Here is a 23,127-nt window from a genome sequence, read left to right on the forward strand (position 1 = left end):
CCAGTATTTAAGGGTGAGGTTGTTGCAAAGATCATTTACTTATATTAATTATTTGCATATTCCAAGATCTCATAATTGGTTAGCTAATTCTATCGCTAATCAAGCATTAGACTGGCATATTAATCATTCATCACAATAAAATCAAGCATCAAAAAGCCAAACTGTATATATATGTATATATATATATATATATATATATATATATATATATATATATATATATATATATATATATATATATATATATATATATATATATATATATATATATATATATATATATATATATATATATATATATATATATATATATCGTAAAACGTCTCGAGTGTACATATGTGTGTCCAAAAAATATACAAAATTGGGACTCAAATGCCCATAATCATGTCCGGCATATCTAATGCCTCGGCTCAGGATGAGCGTCTAAGTATGTCACTATAGCATTGGCCACGCACCGAAAAATGTGAACCCAGTCACGTGGCATGCCAACCACATGACGCTGCATATCCTCAGGAAGGTCCTCTATGATGGCCATCGGTACTCGGCAGCTCAACCTCGCCAAGTGTCGCTGGACGTTGTTCAGAGTCCATTCTGTATCAGCAGCCACCTCTTCGGCTCCTCGGCCGCGCCGTCCATGCCACGAGAATCCATCTGGTCGTACCGGCCCGATGTCTGGAACATGATCACCATATCAGTCATTTGAATCTCATCAAAAATATTTTTCAAAATTCATTTATTTGAAAAATCCAAAAAATCATAAAATCAAAAAATCTTACCAATCTCGCCCCATGCTGCATTCGGTGGTAACACTAGATCAGGATCTCCTCGGAAATCCAGCCCAGCATAGGGGTAGTCATCCACAGCGATGATCTGCTGATCCCACCAGGTGAAGAAGTCATCGTCGAAATCAGTCCTTGGGACCTCCCCACCCCCCAGACGTTTCATCAGATCAGCCCACCGGCCCATTCGTGGATCGCGTGGGGTGCTGATGGAAACTGCTACCCTGGGGCAGAGTGCGGGAACCTTCTCGAAAAAGAAAGTACACAAGATGCTCCCATATCCAAAGTTTTTAGTCTGACCCCTCCCGATAGAAGTGAGCTGGCTCTTCATGATGGCCAGAAGAGGAGTACACCAGTCGAACACAGTAGTGAGACAGTCAACTGCCACGCTCATGTTTTGCCGTGATGCCTGATGTAGAGAGGATGATCCGTTCACCCGAGCCATGGTAAACAGGATTATCTGAAGTGATAAACTTGCCACATGTGTGATGGAAATCTGGCTCCCAACCTTTTTGGGATGTCCCAGGCAGTATATCTGTACGTAATCCTCTATCGAGAGGGCACTTCGTGTCTTGCCCTGGGACTGTACTACCTCTCCCCTTCAGGAAAGGCCCGTGATAAAATAAATATCCTCCACTTCTACCCTGAGCGGCATCTGATCGATCATAAAAGCTTCCTCATCAACATCCCAATAATCAATGAGCATCTCAAGCAGACACGTGTTCGCTTTCATATTTGGCAATTTGAAAAATTTAAGCAAACCGCATCCCCGTAGGGCATCTAATGCTTTTGGACTGTTCATAACTTCATTGTCTACCGTTGCGTGCTCTCTTTCACGCCACGTGACAGGCATCCTGAGAAAAAATTGATTCAAAGCCGTTAGTTTTCGTTTAAAATGGTTCGCGGCGTATACGCGGGTTCCTATGCACACAGTCGTGTATAGGGCCCGCGTGTACGCGGGTTCGATATTACCAACCCGCGTATACGCCGCGAGGAAATTTTGGACAAAAGTTCAACGGTGAAAACTCAATCAAAAATCCTAAAACTTGTCACAATCAATTGCAAGCTAAGTATAAGAGTTACCTGGAGGTTTTCGACGAATTTGAACGGTTGAATCTGGCTGTGGGAAGTTTGCTCCTTTTGCTCCAAATCTTTTTCTCTCAAACTCAAATGGTAAAAATGGTGAGTCCAAAATGCTTTTTATAAGTTTTGAAAATGAAAATTTTTTTCAAAATTTTATTTTGTTTGGCCTCATGTGACTTTTAACTTGGGAGCTTGGAATGTCGAGATTGGTCTGTTTTTCAGGACATTTTGGATGATTTTCAGTTTCGAGACGGTTCCATGACTGCTGACCCGTCATGGCAGGTATCTTGTTCCCACTGGCATATAGCATAGGGACACCATTTTTCCTTTGCATTATGCATACTAGCCTCCATTTGACCGATACATCTGCCATAGGGTCGATCCCATCGTGTTATGGTTCGTCAGCCATCTTCACTCACCGATTCTTTAAATCATGACACGATGGTAGAGCCATCCTTTACATGGGCATCCTAGTTAGCACCTCACTGACATTTGTTGCCCATGCTGCTCCGTTTTGAGTAGGCTCGGGAGTCCTCTGTAGTCCCGCCATGAATTATGCGTTGAAGACTCATTCCTCTTAGCTTCTCCGCTTTGTTCTGGCCATATACCCTAGAGGCTCCTTTGTGTTGAGTTGTACTACTGCATTGCATGTTGACCACTTGCACCTTTTGGCCTAGAGCCGACTTCACTTGGACTCGTGTTTAAGCCAACTTTCGACCATGACATCTGCAAAATCAACCTTGCATACCCTTGACTTCTGCAGCTTGGCACACCTTGACCCGTGGAAGGAACATACCTTTGAGTTTCACTGACCAGTTTTCACCTCCCTGCATTGAGCATAGGAACGTTCCTTTCCCAGGAACTAGATCATCTGTTTCACCGACACTCGTTCTTTCCACTGTACCATAGCATTCTTTTATTCTTTTTCTGGCTTAACAGAAAAAGACAAAAAAATTAAATATTCCAAAAAGAGCGGGAACGAGACATTATTTTCATTTATTGTTGGCAGCTAGAGTTAGTCGTGTCGCCCTTGAACAAAGCACTCAAAGCAAAGTCTCCTCTGCATGGGTGGGATTTAGTTTGACTTAGGTACGCCATAACCTTGTTGCTGAGTTAGTTCTCCACTGATTGGTTATCTCTTCCAATCATATGGAGGGTTCGTTCGTGCCTCCTGCATGGCGAGCTTATACAGAGTCATCAAATGCTGCCACATAGTCACATTGAGTCGTGCTTTTGTTCAAGGGAAGTTAGCCTGAGTCGGCCTCTCTGCAGTGTCTCTTGACTCATTTTTCAGTTGGTCATCCCTGGTTGTCAGTGTCATGTCTATCATCACATCAGTTATATTGGTCCTTTACTCGTGCCGGTTTGAGAAGGTCCCCATTGACTTCTTGCTGGCAGGTCTTGTCCTTATCGACGACGACATCTTCCTCTGAGGACAGGCCTAGAGATGCACCCTGGCCCTATTTTCATTATTGATAGGTTACCTTGTGCTCAGCATCGATCAGTATCATGGGTCTTTGACTGAGTGGTTTCCCTTGTGTTCGACATCAGCTTACATTATCACACATTGGGATTCGTGCAGTACCTTGGTTTCCATTTGACCCTATTGGTGGATACCTCGCCTCTGTGTCAGCTTTCATTATTGGTTGGTTCAGAGGGTTTCTGTCGTGCGCTAGCCACATCTTGTGTACGACGGAAACGTACTTCGGTTGGGTTACTACATCTTTTTTGTCCGATTCCTTCCACATTATTGGCCTACGGGTTACACTCGCGCTAGATTGATGAAGGATGCCTTAATGCCTTCCTTCTAGCGGATCTTTCCCTATTGACTCCAACTCATTGCTCTAGGGCAAAGATCTAGAGTCCATTTGGAAGTACCTTGGGGTTTGCAGTCATTAGTGGCAGATCCTTCGCTATCGACAGTGGGAAACCATCATTGTCTCCTGATCGATAGATTCTTACAGGTGTTCGACTCCAGCTCATCTATTCACACTTGTTAGATTGTACTGGGTACCTTGACGCTCATTATCATTATCGGTGAGTAGTCTCGCATTTGTTAACAGTATACATTAGTGACCGGTAATCAAACGATTTCTCACATGGTCGACTTCATATCATTTATTCCCATGCTGTAGAAATGTACCACGGCGGTCGGTGAAGACCTCAGGTTGTATCAGCATTCATTGGTTCACTTGACAGTTGCTCCTGTTGCTGCTAGTTGATACCACTCCACTTTATATGTTGCAGTCAGTCATGGCGACATTCTATATGCTGGCACCTAAGTTTGTAGTGTAGTACCATCCTATTCCATCATGTTCAGTGGGTACCTTTTTGGGATCAGTCTTTGATATCAGTGATCCGTTGCATCTTTCAGCATCATTGACAGTCTTATATGTGATATTCAGACATGTACTTGTTCATTATGATCAGATGATCCATTATGTATCTTTCAGTTATTTATACTTGTATACTTAGTGGATCCGCTTGTACTTGATATGCGGACATGCTTCACTTTTTCTGAGCATGGGTATGCCCGCCTCAGACAGTGTTTCTTTCTGATCTCCTTTGGTGGCTTGGCAGGCTGAATTATGGTGAAGTCCTCCTCGGTTTTTGACAGACTTCCTTTCCATGTACTCGCATAATATATTTCGGCCATCATGTACCCCTTCTGACCTCATATATTAGGGGGCATCTGTTATAGCTCCAAATATCACTCTTATGGTTTGTGATGCTGTACTCATGGCCTAGGGAAACCCCTCCTTCCAGACCTGGTCCTAAAATTTAAAAAACAATGTTTTATCCCTTATACGCGACATTTCCCTGAGTTAAACGCGTGTATACGCAGGTATGTGTATAGCCAACCTGTGTGTATGTATTAAAACACTTAAAAAAATATAAAACTCCTCATTTTCGGGCGTAGATTGCGGGTTTTACCTGTTGATCACCTGTTAGTGCCCGTGGCCCAACTGTTCCCAACCAACTCCTAACTAAAAAACTACTTTGGAGATGGTATAAAAAGACCTCAAACGGAAGGCCTAAAGGGAGGAGAGAATAGAGAGAAAGGTTATTATGCTAAGATTTTTCCCTTGACCAGGTCTGAAGTCCCTTGTGCCTTCTGCACTTCCCCCATTTTGTACAGGAAACCTTTGTTTCCTTGTGTGTTGATGTTCATCCACCATTTATGACATCATGGAGAGAGGCATGGAAGGAGTTTTGTTAGAGGCTTGAGGCTGGAACAGATCCGGAAGGAAGCTTTGCTTGGATCCTGCTGAAGGTGATTCAGGTGAACATATTCATTTTTATGTACTTTATTTGTCTATAATAAAAGAAACACATGTCTTGGTTCCCGAAATGAATCTTCTTTATGTTAATGATAGTCATGTTTAGAATTCAGATGTAAATGGTTGTTTGGATTTCATAACTAACTACCTTTCTTTATAACATGAAGATGGTTTCTTTATAAGTTTTGTCCATGTACTGCTGTGTTCTTTGAATTGGTTGTTTTGCAGGACAAAAGAGAAGAAGGGATCTCCAAGAAGGGTTTGGACCCTAAAGGCCTTCTCAAACATAGTACCAAAGGTACGTACCCTTATCATAGAATTTGCTTACTATAACATAATGGTTGTATGAATGTATGTTTCTTTGAATAGATAACTTTCAGTCTGCTAGGGTTTCAACCCAAAAAGCCCTAGGGGAGTAATTCCCTCTATCACTTATCTATGCTTTCATTAGCTTAAAGAGTATATTAGTGTTCCACACTAGTGAAGGAAAATATACTTGAAAAGCTTGTGACACTGACCTCGATCGCATCTCCCTTATGGGATCATGATTAGGGGGCCCCATTCTCATATCCCAAAAACAAAGTTTGTCTTTTTCCAAAGGTTTAGGTTAAGTTTTATTTTTTGTTAGATAAATATTTATGATTCCTTGGAAATATTTGCAGTTTTTAGTTTGCTTCATAAGATTGTTGTAGCTTAGAAGGTACTCTAATCCATAGATCTAGTCTCTAACAATAGTTAGGTCAGAATTTCTAAATTCAAATCCATGTTGACATGAAATAATTTTTAAATGAAAATAGAAACAATTTTTATCGTAGGGATTGTTGATCTACAGGAAGTGACACCTCCAACCAACTCCACCTAGGTCTTCTCCACTTTCTGTTGAAGCATACTAGCCCATACTCTGAACTTCTTATTTCCATCCACCATGAGAAAGTTGTCTTGGGTAGATATGACCTTCTTGAATTGGTGGGCTTGGCCTTGGGAGATGTTCACCTCCCCTACACCTTACACAACTTTCATGCACCCTTCCAACACTTCATCTCACCATTATTTTCCTTCTAAACCTCTCATCCAACTTCTTGTAGAAGTTCAAGACATTGTGTAGCATTTTCCTATAGCAAACCTATAGCTACTTGTTTTGACCTGCTCTTAACCTGAAATGGTAGTATAGCCTAGTGTAGGAGTAGGTCAACCCCACAGCTTGGACTCCATGACTAGACGTGCCACCTAGACAAACCTTTTCATTCATTTCCCTCATGCAAGACCAGTTACATTAACTTTTATATTTCTAAATTTAGAAATTAGGACTTTTGTCAATTCTGCAAATGTGAAGGAGATAATTAAATGCATACATGCTTGGATTTTGAAATGATAGAATAACTTCCTTTTTCAAGTAGCTCTGATAGCTAGATGATCAAGTGCAAGATTAGCATAGTTTCCTTCCTGCAAGGGATTTGTATCATTTCATAGCTAGATGATTTATGTCATATAGTAGCATTTACAAGTTAGCAACATTCATTTTTCGAATTGACAAGCATTTAGTTTTCCTACACTAGAACTAGTTTTAAATTCCACTGTCAATAGTCAGACTCCCTTTAGTTGAATAGAGGGATGTTCTAGAACCCTAATGGTTAAGTGGCTGAGTTGAGAATTGAAACTAGTAAAATTATGCATCTGTTGTGTATATAACACCGTCACCTCCAATTTTGTATGAAACCCCGAGTTAATAAACTAAAGTTGGTACCCCCAGGATTTGCATCATTCTTGTTGCAATACTGAGTCTCATCACTTTTCTTGGTGTCGTTTCCAGGGAGGTGTCTACGTAGATGTAATTTATTATTTTTCTTTATATTTTTTACTTTCTAGATAGATATTACTGTTGATTTCCTTTATGTCTTGCATTTAGTTTTGAAAAAAAACTCACAACAATTTTTATGTACATATATTTCTTTCATGCCTCGTAGGAGTATAGACATTTTAGGGAAATTCTTACCAAATACCCCCACACCATCAAACAGTCAACCTTCCCTCTTCTTTGGTGATTGTCAACGTCCCTCTTTGACTATAGGAGAGTTAGAAGACTACTTAGGAGAACAACCTATTGGGAAAGAAGAAGAAGAGACCAATCCACATAGTTACACCATTGCTGAAAACAGAAATGAGGCTGAAAATAGGAATGAGGGTGATTTTCCCATCAAGAAGACTAATGGAGATACTAGGACGTGTTATAGACATTTTTGGGCACTGCAACCCCAATCATAAATGTCCATAAACCAAGGGCTCTTAAGTCCCTAATCATAAATTTCCATAAACCAAGGGCTCTTAAGTCCCCAATCATAAATGTCCATAAACCAAGGGCTCTTACATCTTCTCCCAGAAGTTCTCCATGAAAAACTACTCAGAACTAGTCAAAACTGGAACATCTCACCTGCTCCATGGTCAAAGTGCGCTGCATCCCACCTAAATACACACGGGAGTTGCAATGCATACTGAAAATCCCTTCTATGGGGTGCGATGGGCGAGACTAGACAAATGGAAGGGTCAATCTGCAAGGTGGAGGATCATGGAATCTTCCAAAAACTTCTCCTGTGACACTTGCCTCTCTGTATTCGCCCAGCGATGAGTAAGAGATCATCAATCTCCAAGTGGAATCAAGAACTATCAGAGAGAGGACACTAATCAAATCTCAAAAGCTGACTCATCCCCCTTGCAAAAATCTATATATGGATCCCTCATCCCAGAGATCTAGAGGCTGGAATTTTGTATCTTGTAAGGAAGTGTTGTTGGTTTCTTGGTGCAACATCATAGTGTTGGGTGATCTACGCTTTTCATGAGGTGAAGAAGGGATTTTTTGCTGAGAGGATGATGCTGGCTTAGAACAATTTGTTGTAATCCTCTTTGCTATTCTTGATTATTAATAAATCTATTCAATTTTTCCTCCACATTCTTGTATGATTGATGATATATGCATTTTTGTGGTCAATATATATCTGGTCCTATATTGTTTATGATAATAGATCTATGTTCTTGGATAGTGTTATGCTGCTTTGATTCTACAGGTGCTCTTTGAAGGTAGGTAGACAAGGAAGCGAGTGGCAAAGATCTATCAGAAGGGAGAGGAATCAAGTAAGGAACCAAGCGCAAGACAGAGGTTGGTCTCCTTCATTACCCTCTTATCTATTTCTCATAAAGGAAAACGAAAGTAATTTTAGTTTATTTGTTTCTAAGGTAGCTACCAGCGTTAGTGGGACTAGCAACTCTGCATAGACACTAGATTTCCCGATAACAAAATGGCGACTCCGCTGGGGAGCGAATATATTGTTTGTTTATCTACATTTGTTTACTTTATAAACTTACAGACGGAGCCTGAAGTGAAGCCAGCTAGCCTTCAAATTGCATTTGCTATGCAAGTGCAAAGTAGATCAATGCTACTTCAGTCTATCTCCAGGTTTTGTTTATGAACTGAACAATCAATTAACAAGCTCTCTAGTTGCCCTTGTGGTGGCTCTAGTAACCTCCTTAGATCTACCCTTGTGATTTATTTACTGATTACCACTTGCTCGGACTAAATCCCTGAACTGAGCTGCAAACTGTGACTTGAAACACAGTTGAAGTCTCGTCCCTGGACCATCGCACTGTCTCTTCTTTGGAATCTGGATGCATCGCACTTCCCGATTGTAGTAGGTGCACTACATCCCACATTCCCTGTGTTACAGGTGCGCTGATCAGATTAGACCTCTCCTGCTCCTAGATTTTGGTTTCTGTGTTCACTCTTTTCAGCTCTATTCAAGAGTTTTGCTATCTGTAATCAGTATACCTCTGTTGAAACCCCCTTCCTTGCCATTATTCCGCCTCCATTGTGCAAAGAACTGTAAATTTTTTTTATGTATTTTGAGCCATTTTCAGTTCTCTTTTACAAAGAAGTAGCGTAATTGAACTGTCGTTTCTTGATTTGAAAGTGTCGCAAGTGTTGTTTTCAGTTATAGAGGAGAATCCGACTGTTATTGATATTTGATTACACTATTACTCTTGTATTTGATTTGAATTATTAGTTTTTCAAGTGTCGAAAGCAAGTTTTCAATTCCAAATCACAAAGTGTCGTCATTGTCTTCATTTTGTCTTGAAAAGAAACTTGTTAGTAATGTCGCTTTGAAAAATAATTCAGATTTGCGCTTAGCTTTATTTTTATCATTCACACATTAAGAAGGCTGAAAACAAATACATGCATGTGCATTTGCATTTAGATTGTTTGTTGGTTTGATTTAGGATAGTGCATATAGTGTGTGCTCTCTGCTCTATGTTGAAAGAATATCATCTCTCTTTCCTTAGTAGCTAGGATTTTCATTGCAAAAAGAATATTAAACGATTGTTTATCATCTTAGATTGCATTTTAGGAATTGTACATCTACATCACGCGGTGAACCTGAAAGGAAAATTTCTTAAGCAAGATCAACTGTAAAATAAATTTAATGAATCTAAAAATGCTTTGGAACCTAACGCAGAACATTTAGAAGTCTAGGCTAGAGATGTATTCCAGCGTTGTAAAGCTTGGTAACTATTGTTTTCATTGATGGTTGGGTGATTCCTCCACTTTGAGACGATAAGTGCTAGTACGGACTTGTGCTCCCACGTACCATTGAGTATATATTGGGAGACCACAATAGGCTTTATCCTTTATCCATAGGAAGCCGTGTCTGCCGCCCTATTGATCGCAATGCACTGAACACAGTATTCGGGAAGATTGACTGCCGTACCCTAAAAAGTATTCTGCAGTTTTGCGATTGGTTTGGTAATCCCTCTGTCTAGATTTCCAGAGTAGTCTCTTTCATTCCTTTTCAGACTCCTTAAAGGAAAAGGTCCATCTGAGCACTTGTCACTTCAAGCTCATTAAAAATCGAAGGCGACTAGAGTCATCTTTTGTTTTTTCTCGACTCTTAAAAATTGAAAAAACAAGTTGTGTCAAAGCGTCTAAAATTCATTTAATTCAGAAACATATTTCCCCTTGATTTTTAGTTGATCGAGTAATCCGCAATCGTGGAAGAAAGTCAATTGAAACCCCGTCATTTGCGGAGGCTTACGAGTCAACCGTCTTTGTCTCCAGAATCGAAACTGTTACGGACAAAGCGAACTCGTTTAACCGGTTCCAAATCCCCTGGTAAAGTTAGAACAAGTGTTCCAACACCATCGGAGACTCCGGTTACTCCAAACATTTCTGGTATCCCTGCCTTTACAAAAGAAGTTCAGCAGCCACCAAAGGACAGTAGAACTGATCCTAGTGTGAAGGTAAACACTTGTATTACTGAACCAACTCCATCTACAGCTGATTCGGAAGGTGTTATTCCCCAAACATCTGTCGCTGTAGATTCTATACCTTCTTCGGCACCAGAAATATTTTACGGACCTGACGGTCTACCTCTTCCACCTGGGCTGATTGCTATAGAGGAGATTGTGGAGGATCCTCCATTTAGTACTCCATCGCGATTTGGAGTCGGGATCACTCTATATCCTTCTTCATCAGAAATTAGTCTACCGTCATCAGAAGCTCCTATAGAATCACTAGGCAATCTTTTGGATAGACTAGAAATGTCTGAAAAACCGTCGACATCTAGGACTGTGTCATCCGACACAGCAACGACAGAACTTCCTGCTGTCACTCCAACAATGTTCGCCAGCATACCATCTGTCCCAACTAGCTCTCAATCACTAGAAGGGGCCCACTCAGGGGCTATTTCGACAGTATGGTATGTTCCTGTTTGTTCATCCAGAATAGTATCCGGGAACTCTTATTTTGAGTCTCAGCAAATTGATCCTTCAGGGTGTTAATTTGGGCAGTCCGGTCCTCAAGGACAAACAATTCCTTTGAGTACCAGATTACCGCCGTATGGGGGGCAATATACCCTTTCATTGTCTCCTCCGGGAGGACAACCATACGAGAGTTCACAACAAAATTCAGGTTATGCTGGAATTACATCTAGCGGTTGGGTGCCAATACTGCCTCAACAACCAAGAGTTGTATATTCGATGCAACAATGTTTACCTATGTCAAATATACCAACTATGCCAGCTATTGTGATGGTGTGCAAGTACAAGCGTTGCCTGTTGTATGCCAACCTCAGGTTTCTCAGGTTGTAATGCAACAGCATCTTGTCCCTGCGACTCAACCACAATTGCCAACTAGTGGAATGACATAGGCCCAAACGGGTACAATTACCCCTCATCTTGGTCAAACGGCCAGTATTGTACAACAACACATGGCTTCACAACCATGGCTGGTGAAATACCAACAACCGCAATTCCAACAAGTATACCAAGGATCTGAGCAACAAATCTTTGCAAATAATGGGCAGTCGTATATTCAAAATGGTCAAAATCAACCATTCTACAATGGTTATGCCCATTAACCTTACCAAAGTTACCAGCATGAAATGCATTATGCTGGTATGCAAAGACCAACTGCTCAGCCATTCCATCCTATCCTGGGTATGCTTTGCCAAACCTGAATCAATAGTTACCCTTCATGGTAACTTTATAGTTACCAGACCTAAATCAGCTAACAAACGATCCAATTTCTTACGCCCCTTGGTGACCAGCAATTCCGCATAAACTTCCGTAAGATATTCCTAAATTTAATGGAAATCTGGGTGAAGACCCGTCGAATCATGTGATGACATTTCATCTGTGGTGTTCATCAAACACCGTAAACGATGATTCGATTAGGCTTCGCCTTTTTCAGAGGACGTTAACTGGTCCGGTAGAAAAATGGTATATCGAGTTACCCAGAGCTTTGTTTAAAAACTTAAGTACCGTAGCCACAACCTTTTTAACACATTTTCAGTTACCGATAAGGTACGAAATGGGAACAGAACTTCTTACCAATTTCAAGCAAACAATGGCCACTCACATATCCGATCATATTCATGAGTGGTGACGCCGTCGTAGAATGGTAAAAACGTATGTTTAGTCATTATTACCTTCCATTACAAAAGATGTGGCAAAAGGAGGAGTCATCACTAAAGAGCAAGTTATTGCTCGTGCGCAATATTTAGACTTGATTTATAATCAGTCTGGCATGCTCTACAATAAAATCCCTGACGCTATCAGACCGGAATTTTCCATCCCTCCTCCTCCTAAATCGAACAATGACTCTCATGCCGGCGATGGCGTGATTGGTACGACAGACACGAAATTGACAAAGGCTACGTCTAAAAAGGCCCCTAATATTTCTAGTCAAAATGAAAAAGAAGAACTTCTCGCCTCGAAAGTAAATGCCATCTCGACTGATAAAGGCAAAGAAACCAAGAAACCAGGAGGCAAGAAGAAAAACAAAGGGAAGAAGAAGAAACGAGAGGAATCATCACCTAAAAAATCTTCGGCAAACCCTTCTGGAGATAAGAAACCAATTCGTCCATGTCTTATATGCGATGAGGATCATTGGACAAGAGATTGTCCATATAAAGCTGAGCTTAGAAAATTCTTCAAGAATTCAAAAACCTCAGCAGTATTGACTGATCCTTTTCCAAATTCAGGAACAAATCTGGTTGCTACTGAAAATGCTTCCCCGTCCCAAGTGCTGATGTTGTCGGTTTCGAAACAGCAAAATGATGCTTTGATATTGACAAGGAATAAATATTACGGGAATCCACAGCTGTCGAACAACAAGGATAAAGATCAACCTAGTAGTTCGACAACAACTTCAACAGAAGTTGCGCCGCCCATCATTCCAAAGCTAACAATAAAACTGCCAAAGGGAGTAGTACACAAGTCGACATTTAATCCTCATGCCAGAGCAGCACATCATTATAATATAGTGGAAGATTTGGCCCAATCGCCATCCGCTATGTCAACACTTGAAGTACTGCAAAATTGCCCCTCCCAAAAGCAAGCTTTATTATCATCAATAGGTGGGATTGACCCAAAGGATTCTAATCCTGTGTCCTTTAATCACAAAGGATATGATCCTCAGTTACCGGTTCAACTAGCTTTCCTTATTCAAGTGAAAGCCCTCAACAACACTGTTCATAGAACAATTATTGATGAGGGGGCATCTACATGTATTATGTCAATGAGTTGCTGGAAAACTTTAGGATCTCCAACCTTGTCGCAATCTTCGACGACATTAAAAGCATTTGATGGATGAACATATACCCCATATGGAATTCTAAGTAACTTGCAAGTTGAACTGGGGGGAAAAACAGTAGAAATATATGTTGAAGTAATCGACAGAAACCTCGATTACAACATCCTACTGGGAAGGTCCTAGATATATGCTATGGTTGTGGTTGTGTAGACATACTTTAGGAAGATTGCATTTCCTTTCCAAGGAGGAATTAAATCGTCAACCAACAAACATTTCTCCCCAATAGTTCCCAAGTTACAAGAAGCATTCCGATGATCCATGGAAGCCCCCATTCGCTTCAAAATATCGGAGTAGGCCTACTAAAAGACCCTATATTAATGGGGACTTTTGCCCTCCCACCTCCAATCAATCTGGCAGAAGTGGCGACTGTAGGAACCTTCAATATGATATCTTCAATTCAAAAGATCTCAGAAAATGATATTAACATGGATCATCTGCAGGTATTGCCCCCAAGCCCAATAGAAATATTGTAGCAATCAATGTTTTCGGCATGGGAGGTAGACCCGAATCAACGCTCATCAAGCGTTTGGATAGATAGGTCTAAGGAATATGGCACCCCTTCAGATCCTTGGTCGCAAGTGCATTACACCGATGAAGGAATTGTTCAGTCAATGATAATTGAAGGGGCGTCATGGGAAGATTACCACCATCGTTCCCATCTTCCGGATTGTCAAGAAGATACTCCTGATGAAATTCATCATCCTTCGGTTTTTGATTTCCTATCAAATACTGTAAACATGGTGGATTCCAAGCGAAACTTGTCCAATATTGAAGAGACTATCGCCATAAATATCTCGACCAAAACGGACGTTGTAGAGAATATTTATGTTGGCAAATATTGTTCTCCTTCAAAACTGGAAATATATAACGATCTTTTTCGTGAATTCAGAGATGTCTTTGCTTGGTCATATGATGAAATGCCAGGAATTGACTCGAGTATAGTTTAAAATGAAATAAAGATGTATCCAGATGTCAAACCAGTACGACAACGGCTACGGCAGGTGCACCCCAAGAAAGCGCTGCCATTAAGGCAGAAGTTGAAAAAATTCTCCATGCTGGTTTTATTTACCTGGTTCCTCTAACCGATTGGGTATCAAACATTGTTCCTGTGATGAAAAAGCAAGGAATGATTAGAGTGTGCATCGATTATAGGGATGTAAATCAAGCTTGTCCGAAAAACAAATACCCTACACCCTTTATTGACCAGATAATTGATGAATGCGCCGGATGTGAAATCTTTTCATTTATGGATGGATTCTCCGGGTATAATCAAATAAATATCCACCCATAGGACCTTTCAAAGACTGCATTTATTTGTCCGTGGGGCACATTTGCATATCGCAAATTACCCTTTAATTTAAAGAACGCGGGGGAAACATTTCAGAGGGCAATGAATTATGCCTTCCATGACATCAAAAACATCGTTCAACCATATCTCGATGACCTTTTGGCTCATTCACGAAAGCGGACCGATCATCCGCAGCATTTGAGAGCGATATTTCTACATTGTAGTGTCACATTGCCGACACTACAAGATACGACTCAATCCACACAAATGTGTGCTCTATGTCAGTTCTAGTTGTTTTCTTGGCTTTGTAGCCTCAAAGGACGAGATTCGTCTCGACCCATGTAAGGTTTAGGCAATCATAAATTTTCCTCCACCTTCAAATTTGCTTCAGATTCAGAAACTCCAAGGGAAAGCAAACTTTCTGAGGAGGTTCATTCCAAATTACGCCGAACTTGCTAAATGTTATACACGTCTATTGAAAAAAGAAGTACCCTTCGTATGGGATCAGGTAGCGCAAGCTTCCTTTGATGCTTTAAAAGAATCCCTAATGAAAGCATCATTAATGTACGCTCCTAATTATCAAAAAGACTTTAACCTATATCTGGTTGCAGCGGATACAACCATCGCAATGGTTTTAGTTCAAGAAGACAACGAAATCGAACATCCTATATATTATTTGAGTAAGAACTTAAATGATACAGAAAGCAAGTATTCCTATGTTGAAAAGCTGGCTCTCGCAGCTGTTCAAGCGATACAGAGATTTCGACACTATGTCCTCTTTCGAAAAACTACCATTTTGTCAGATTGCAACCCCATGACTTGTATATTGTCGCGATAGTTGCTGGGGGGAAAATATTCAAAATGGATAGCAATTCTTCAAGAACTTGATCTGGAATTTGTAAAATCCAAATCAAAGAAATCCCTGGTTTTCGTGGAATTACTATGCGATCTCCCATCGTCGTCCGACGATGAAACATCCGAAGAAACCATCGTGGATGAATCTTTGTTTCTGATATCTTCAAGACATCCGTGGCATGGAGATATAATCATCTATCTCCAAACCCAAAAATATAGGTCTAATACCTCTCGCTCAGAACAAAAACGTATTCGATACCAATCAAAAGACTACATGATCGTCGGTGATACACTTTATCGTTGTGGTGTCAATACAGTTCTGAGGAGGTGCCTCACCCATGAGGAGGCTGAAAAAGTCCTGAATGATTGCCATTCATGTGCGTGTGGGTGGCATCAATCTGGTTACGCTACGACGCAAAAAATTTTACGAGCAGGATACTTCTGGCCAACAATGTTCAAAGATTGCATAACTGCAATCAGAAGTTGCCATGCATGTCAAATTTTCGATAGCAAAACCAGAAAACCACCCACACCTCTGCACCCGATAGTTGCTGTTGGGCCATTTGCCAAATGGGGCATTGATTTCATGACATGTAACCCCACCTCGACCGGGGCGCATGGGTATATCATAGTCGCAGTAGACTATTTTACTAAATGGGTCGAGGTGATGCCTACATTTGATAACACTGGTGAAACAGATGCCCTTTTCTTTTTCAATCATGTAGTCGCCAGATTCGGCATTCCACAGGCTATAGTCACAAATCATGGATCGCATTTTCGCAATCACATGATGGTCAAATTGGCTGCCAACTTAGGGTTGTCCCATGACAGCTCTACTCCATATTACCCGCAGGCCAATGGACAAGTTGAAGCAATCAACAAAGTGTTGAAGTGGATGCTACAAAGGATGATTGGAGTCCACAAAAGGAGTTGGCACCTGATCTTGTACTCAGCCTTGTGGGCATACCGAACTTTGGTAAGAAATACAACTGGGTTTACACCTTTTCAACTGATGTATGGCCTAGAAGCAATCTTACCAGTTCAGTGTGAAATCTCGTCCCTCAAACTCGCAGTCGACCTTCTCCCCGGAACTTCAGAAGAGGAGGCTCATTTCTTGGAACTAATCCAATTGGATGAAAGCGGTCGTGATGTCACTTTGGCTAACGAAGCCCATAAGAAATGAGTCAAGGTGCAGTTTGACAAGAATGTCAAACACCGTGTCTTCTCAAAAGGTGACTTGGTCTTACTTTATGACCAGGAATCCGATAAATTGGGAACAGGAAAGTTCAAGTCTTTGTGGATGGGCCCCTATATTGTTAAACGTGTGTTAGCAAAAGGAGCCTACAAGTTAATGGATTATGACAGGATTCCACTGGTGCAACCTCGTAACGGGTTGTACCTTAAGCGTTACTACGCATGATTCAATGTGGTAACCTATATGCTTTTGTTACATTTTTGTTTTCGCTAAGAGTAATTGTTTTGGTCAAGTAATCCACTTTTTACATTTGTCGCAGATGTCAAACCTATTGGAATCTTTTGTTGGATATGCCGACGGAGCGAGTCGTAGTTCGTAGAACCTATCTTCTGCGGCCTGGGCCATTTTTTATCCAAGCGGTGAGTTAGTAAGTTTCAGAGGGGTATGTATTGGTCGGTCAACAAATAACATCACTGAATATAGCACGTTGATAGAACTTCTATCTGATGCCATCACACATGGCATAAGCTGACTTGTCGTCAGGCTAGACTCATAGCTCGTCATACTACAACTCACTGGTATCTACTCCGTTCGAAATCCAGCTATCTATCGCATGTTCCTAAGGGTCAGGATTTTGGAAAGACAATTTGATTTTATTCAATATCAGCATATTTCCAGAAACTTAAACACATTAACAGACTCATTGGCAAATTATGTGTTAGATAGACATTTGTAACATTTATAAAAAGAATCATTTCATCAGTATTTGCATCAGGGTCATGTAACTTAACCAAAATAAAACTCTGAAAATCAAAAATATATATATATAACTGTTTATGGTTTACACATAATGTTCTGTAACCAAGAAAAAATTGGTCAAATGACCCAAAACTCAGAATTCTAGGGTGCACCCTAGTCTAATGATGCTGGTGATAACAAGTCATCGCCTGTGCAATCATGCATAAAAGCCTAGTCCACCGACTCGGCACGCCGGTAGTATGTCGGTGCAACCTCAGAGGCACCTCGTCAATCCTCACGTCCGAAATACCAAGAGTAAGGCCTTTGACCTGATCATGCAATGCTGAAATAGTCTTGACCACATCAAGGTCGCGAAGGATAGCCCTTCCCACACCCTCTCCTACTGTAGCGGCAGCTGGCACTCTCAAGCGTAATACTGGCCATACTGGTCCAACATCTGCATGAGCACATGAGTTTTGATTAGTCTTGATAGAAGAAAGAACATGAAATTATAAAGAGAAACGATAAATAGAGATATGGTTAGAGAATTTACCAATGACACCCCACTGCTCGCCAGCTGGCAGTACCAAATCCGGATCACCCCGAAAATCCATACCAGCATATGGATACTCGGAAAAAACCATCTCCTGACGGTTGAACCACTCGAAAAAGGTAACAGAAAAGGAAACCTGGGACTGACTAGCATGTCTGGCCATAAGGTCGATCTATCTCTGCATCCATGGCTCAGTCGGTGGAGGTAAACCAAGTGAAACATATTGCGGCTGCATCAGCCAGATATTTTCCAAGGTGAAAGCTGTCAAGATAGAACCATATCCAAAGTTCTTGAATCTTCCATTTTTCACCTTGTTCAGTTGTTCTTTCATCACAGATAGTACTACATCACACCAGTAGAACACCTTTGGTTCAAGGGATTCCAAGGCATACTACATATAAGACCTGTTGGCCACGTGAAGTGCTGCACTACCAGCTAGTCTAGCAAAAGTGAACAGAATGGTCCTCAGGGACCTGACAGTGACATCTCGGATATTGATCTTTCCGTCCTTACTCGATTGAGATCCCTCTCTGCAACACCTGCGAATGTAATCTCTCACAGATTCACCCCCACGGGCCGAACCTGATAATGAGATAGGGGCACCCCGCGTCGATAAGCCAGTCATAAAATAGATGTCCACGATAGTCAAGGGGATGGAATTGCCCCTAATTTGGAACGCCTGGGTGGTAGGATCCCATGCATTGAGAAAATATTGCAACGGGTTGATTTGTTGTCTTATGCAAGAGATGTGGAAAAACTTGAACAGGCCACAGTTCCGCAGTGCATTTACCGTAACTAGATCATGTAAAGCAAGCATGTCATCTTCTTCATGCTCATGTTCTCACCATGTAACAGGCATTTTGCTCCAATGAATCTCTGAAACAAATAAGAGAAGAGTCAAGATCCTGATTTGGTGAAAAACAGGCAAAAATTTCCATGAAAAATTGTGCATAAATTGCCCTCTTTGCACCCATCGCACCCTCAGCAGTGTTCTACGTGGGATGCATGCTAACTGGCCAATGGCCAAGCCAGCATGCATCGCACCTTTTGATGTAGAAGAGGTGAGATGGAGCCAGGGCGAGTTTTTCAAACCCCAGAGGCTCAGAAAAACTACAAAACATGCTCAGAATTCAAAAAGGAAAGGATGAAACTAAAGAGCTCAGGTTTAGCTCCTACTTGGTCTATACTGCGCCGAGAATCGTCCACAGAATCTCCTGGAATCCGCTAGTGAAAATCAAGGGGGAAAGCACCTCCAAAGCTCCAACAAACCAAAGTTCAAATGAAATGGTAAAATGAGAGGTAAAAAGCACTTTTAAATTACTTTCCACGTAATTCAAGTAAAATATTAGTGTTTTAACTCATTTTTCAAACATATATTGTTTGTTTCTAACTAGTTTGATGAAGCAATTGAGCAGGCAGTACAACCTTTGAAAGAACAAAGTTTTCAATGGTAAAATCAAGATAATCAATGACCATTATATCGAGCAGTTTTAACGCGGAATTCAAGCTCGTTAAAAAATAGACAAACAATGAGCAAATGTTCCCCCAGAGTTTAAGCTCATTAAAAAATGAACCATTTTCCGGTAAATAACCTTCATGAATGTATTATCATCATCCTTTGAAGCCTTGGTCGTGTTCTCATCATCACCTCCACTCTGTATTGGCCGATCATTCACCTCCATTTGATTGTTTACCCTTCTTGAGGAACAACTGCGAAGAGTGATCCTGTTAGCCATCCTTGTGACACTGCCGTGATTGGAAAATTCCAAACTTTACCTAGAATCAGCTACTACCCGAATTTATCACTCATTCCTCAAAAAACAAGTCTTCTTTAAGCTCTTTTCAACTAACTTGTAAAATATGAAAAGATTGCCGAGAAATTTGCCTCTCCAGCTCGTTAAAGGGACTAGAAGTGCTATCCCTCCTTTAGATTTTAATCTTTTTGGACTTGAGGGATCATTACCCAAAAAGATCGAGTGCTTGTTTTGTTCGGCTCGTTAAAAGTATCGAAAATTCATCCCTTTTCTATTGTTTTATACCTTTTCGGACTCAAGGGATTATATGACGAAAAAGGATTATTGAAGTTTTCTTTACGTCCCTTTTTCAGACTCTCTAAAATTGAAAAGGACCGAGTTATCCTTGTCGTTAAACTCGTTAAAACTGAATAGCGACAAACTTGTCCATACAGACAAGAACGAGTTTCACTATCGCTAGGCTCGTTAAAACATAGCGATGGGTTTGCCCAAAGGGAAAATTATAGAACAAGCATATGTTATCCTCCTCAAGCTTGACAAAAATAAAGAGGTACTGGTCAACAATGACTGGGGAAAAATTGGGAAGAAAACTTGAAGAAACTTTATTGGTAGCAAGTCGCTCTTGAACATGACACTTTCACTCCGCATCCGAGTCAGGTTGGGTTGTTCCGTTCACTGGTTATATCACCATGGGTCCATCACACCATCCATATTTGGGGTTAATGTTACCAATCCATCATGTCAGTGTCTCCGATATGTTCAAGAGAGGTCGCTCAGAGAATTCACCTGTGTCTCATCCACTGCAATACATTTATGCTCCATTCTTTCATGACCGCCACCCTGAACCTTATATCAGCAGATCGTTTTCAACTCCATCAAAATCATTTGCTCCGTTCCGTGTCATTGATGTGGGATTCACTAAGGCCCTCCTATGATGGATCGCTTCTTGTCGACATCAGCTCATTATCCAAGAAGTCGAACTAGGAACAACCCTTTCAGTACTTTGAATCTTGCATGCCTCAATGGTAAGTTTTTCACTTCTGGTGACAGGTTTACATCAATGGCCTTCGACCGGAAGATTTTGCGTGGTGTTCGACACCAAGTCCCTTATTCACACCATGTGAATTGTACTGTAGTACCTTGAGCATCATCATCATTATCGGTGATTCCTCTCGCGCCTGTTAACAGCTTACATCATTGGCTGCTAATCAGGCGATGTCTTTCCATGTTCAACTCCAGAACATCTCTCACATGGATCGACTTGTACTTTGAGTGAAGATCGAACAAGATTGAAGACCCCGGATCTAGTTTCATCCATCCAGGACGCGATATATATTCAGGAAAATAAAGACATCAAATGTACATCATTACTACACAGATAATCATCCAATCCAAGGGATGATGGCTCTACCAGAATCATCAGTCTACACTCAGATAATTGTCTGTCTTATGTACATGAAAATGAATTTATAAAGTTGAGCATGGGAATGCCCGCCTCAGCTAGATCATGAAAATATTATGAAGATAATGTATTGTATTGTATCTTATTACAGGTCACCTTCCAGCTCGAAAAAAACTTCAGATCCTCATGATAAAGCATTTCACCCGACATCAACAGATTAACGACCTCATGCTTTAGGGGGCAACTGTTATAGACATTTTTGGGCACTGCAACCCCAATCATAAATGTCCATAAACCAAGGGCTCTTAAGTCCCTAAAAGTGTTTTTCTAACCTCTAAAATAACAAGGTTAATTGATTACATCTTCTCCCAGAAGTTCTCCATGAAAAACTACTCAGAACTGGTCAAAACTAGACCATCTCACCTGCTCCATGGTCAAAGTGCGCTGCATCCCACCTAAATACACACGGGAGGTGCAATGCATATTAAAAATCCCTTCTATGGGGTGCGATGGGCGAGAGTGGACAAATGGCAGGGTTAATCTGCAAGGTGGAGGATCATGGAATCTTCCAGAAACTTCTCCTGTGACACTTGCCTCTCTACATTCACCCAGGGATGAGTAAGAGATCATCAATCTCCAAGTGGAATCAAGAACTATCAGAGAGAGGACACTAATCAAATCTCAAAAGCTAACTCACCCCCCTTGCAAACATCTATATATGGATCCCTCATCCCAGAGATCCAGAGGCTGGAATTTTGTATCTTGTAAGGAAGTGTTGTTAGTTTCTTGGTGCAACATCATAGTGTTGGGTGATCTAAGCTTTTCATGAGGTGAAGAAGTGCTTTCTTGCTGAGATGATGATGCTGGGTCAGAACAATTGGTTGTTATCCTCTTTGCTATTCTTGATTTTTAATAAAGCTATTCAAGCGATTGATGATATATGCATTTGTGTGGTCAATATATATCTGGTCCTATATTGTTTATGATAATAGATCTATGTTCTTGGATAGTGTTATGATGCTTTGATTCTACAGGTGCTCTTTGAAGCTGGGTAGATGAGGAAGCGAGTGGCAAAGATCTATCAGAAGGGAGAGGAATCAAGCAAGGAACCAAGCGCAAGATAGAGGTTGGTCTCCTTTATTCCACTCTTATCTATTTCTCATAAAGGAAAATGAAAGTAGTTTTAGTTTGTTTGTTTCTAAGGTAGCTACCAGCCTTAGTGGGACTAGCAGCTCTGCATAGACACTAGATTTTCTGATAACAGGATGAAAAACATAAGTCCCTGTAGCCTTCCTCACTTCCATGGCCTAACCTCAGAGGACCCTGATACCTTCTTGTTTGAGTGTGTTGTCATCTTCAGAACCTATGATTATACCTCTAATGAGTAGAAGTTGAAGTTGTTCCCATCCACCATTAAGGATGCAGCCTTGCACTGGTTCATGGGTCTACCTTGGGATAGCATCGCTACCTCGGCTCAAATGTAGCAATCCTTTAACAAGAAGTACAAGAACTATTGTAGGTAAAAAGACACCAAAGATGAAATATTTAGAATGACCCTAGGACCTGATCAGTCCCTAGAGGATTGTGAGGAAAGGTTCCAACTCAATTACAAAATGGCCAGATGCACCCTTGATCCTAAATCACGCAAGTTAGTCCTTCTTAGAGGAATTAGGGAGGACATTATGGAAACCCTAAATGTGCTTTCTGAAGGGGACATTTATCAGCTACCCTATAATGATATCTGGACAACATTCAAAAACTATTCTAGGGCTCCTAGAAAGAATGATAGGGATAGTCAAGCTTTAGCCAGTTCCTCTTCCTCCAACACATCTATCAAGACTGAAATCAAAAACATGTTGGAGGAATTCAAAAGTGAAATGTTGTGCACATTTTCTCTATAAATGGATACTATTCAGATTAAGAAGAAACAAGAGGAAACATAGAGATATTTAGTTGACTTTTTCCCTAAATGCACTAGGAGGCACCCCAGAAATGAATGTCCACTAAATCCTATAGAGGTATGCTCAGTTTGTGAGGAAAACCATTCCAGATATAAGTTCCC

Source organism: Pinus tabuliformis, chromosome 9 (assembly GCF_031772625.1).
Source record: "Pinus tabuliformis cultivar Carrire ecotype Pingquan chromosome 9, CPIR1, whole genome shotgun sequence".
NCBI lineage: Eukaryota > Viridiplantae > Streptophyta > Pinopsida > Pinales > Pinaceae > Pinus > Pinus tabuliformis.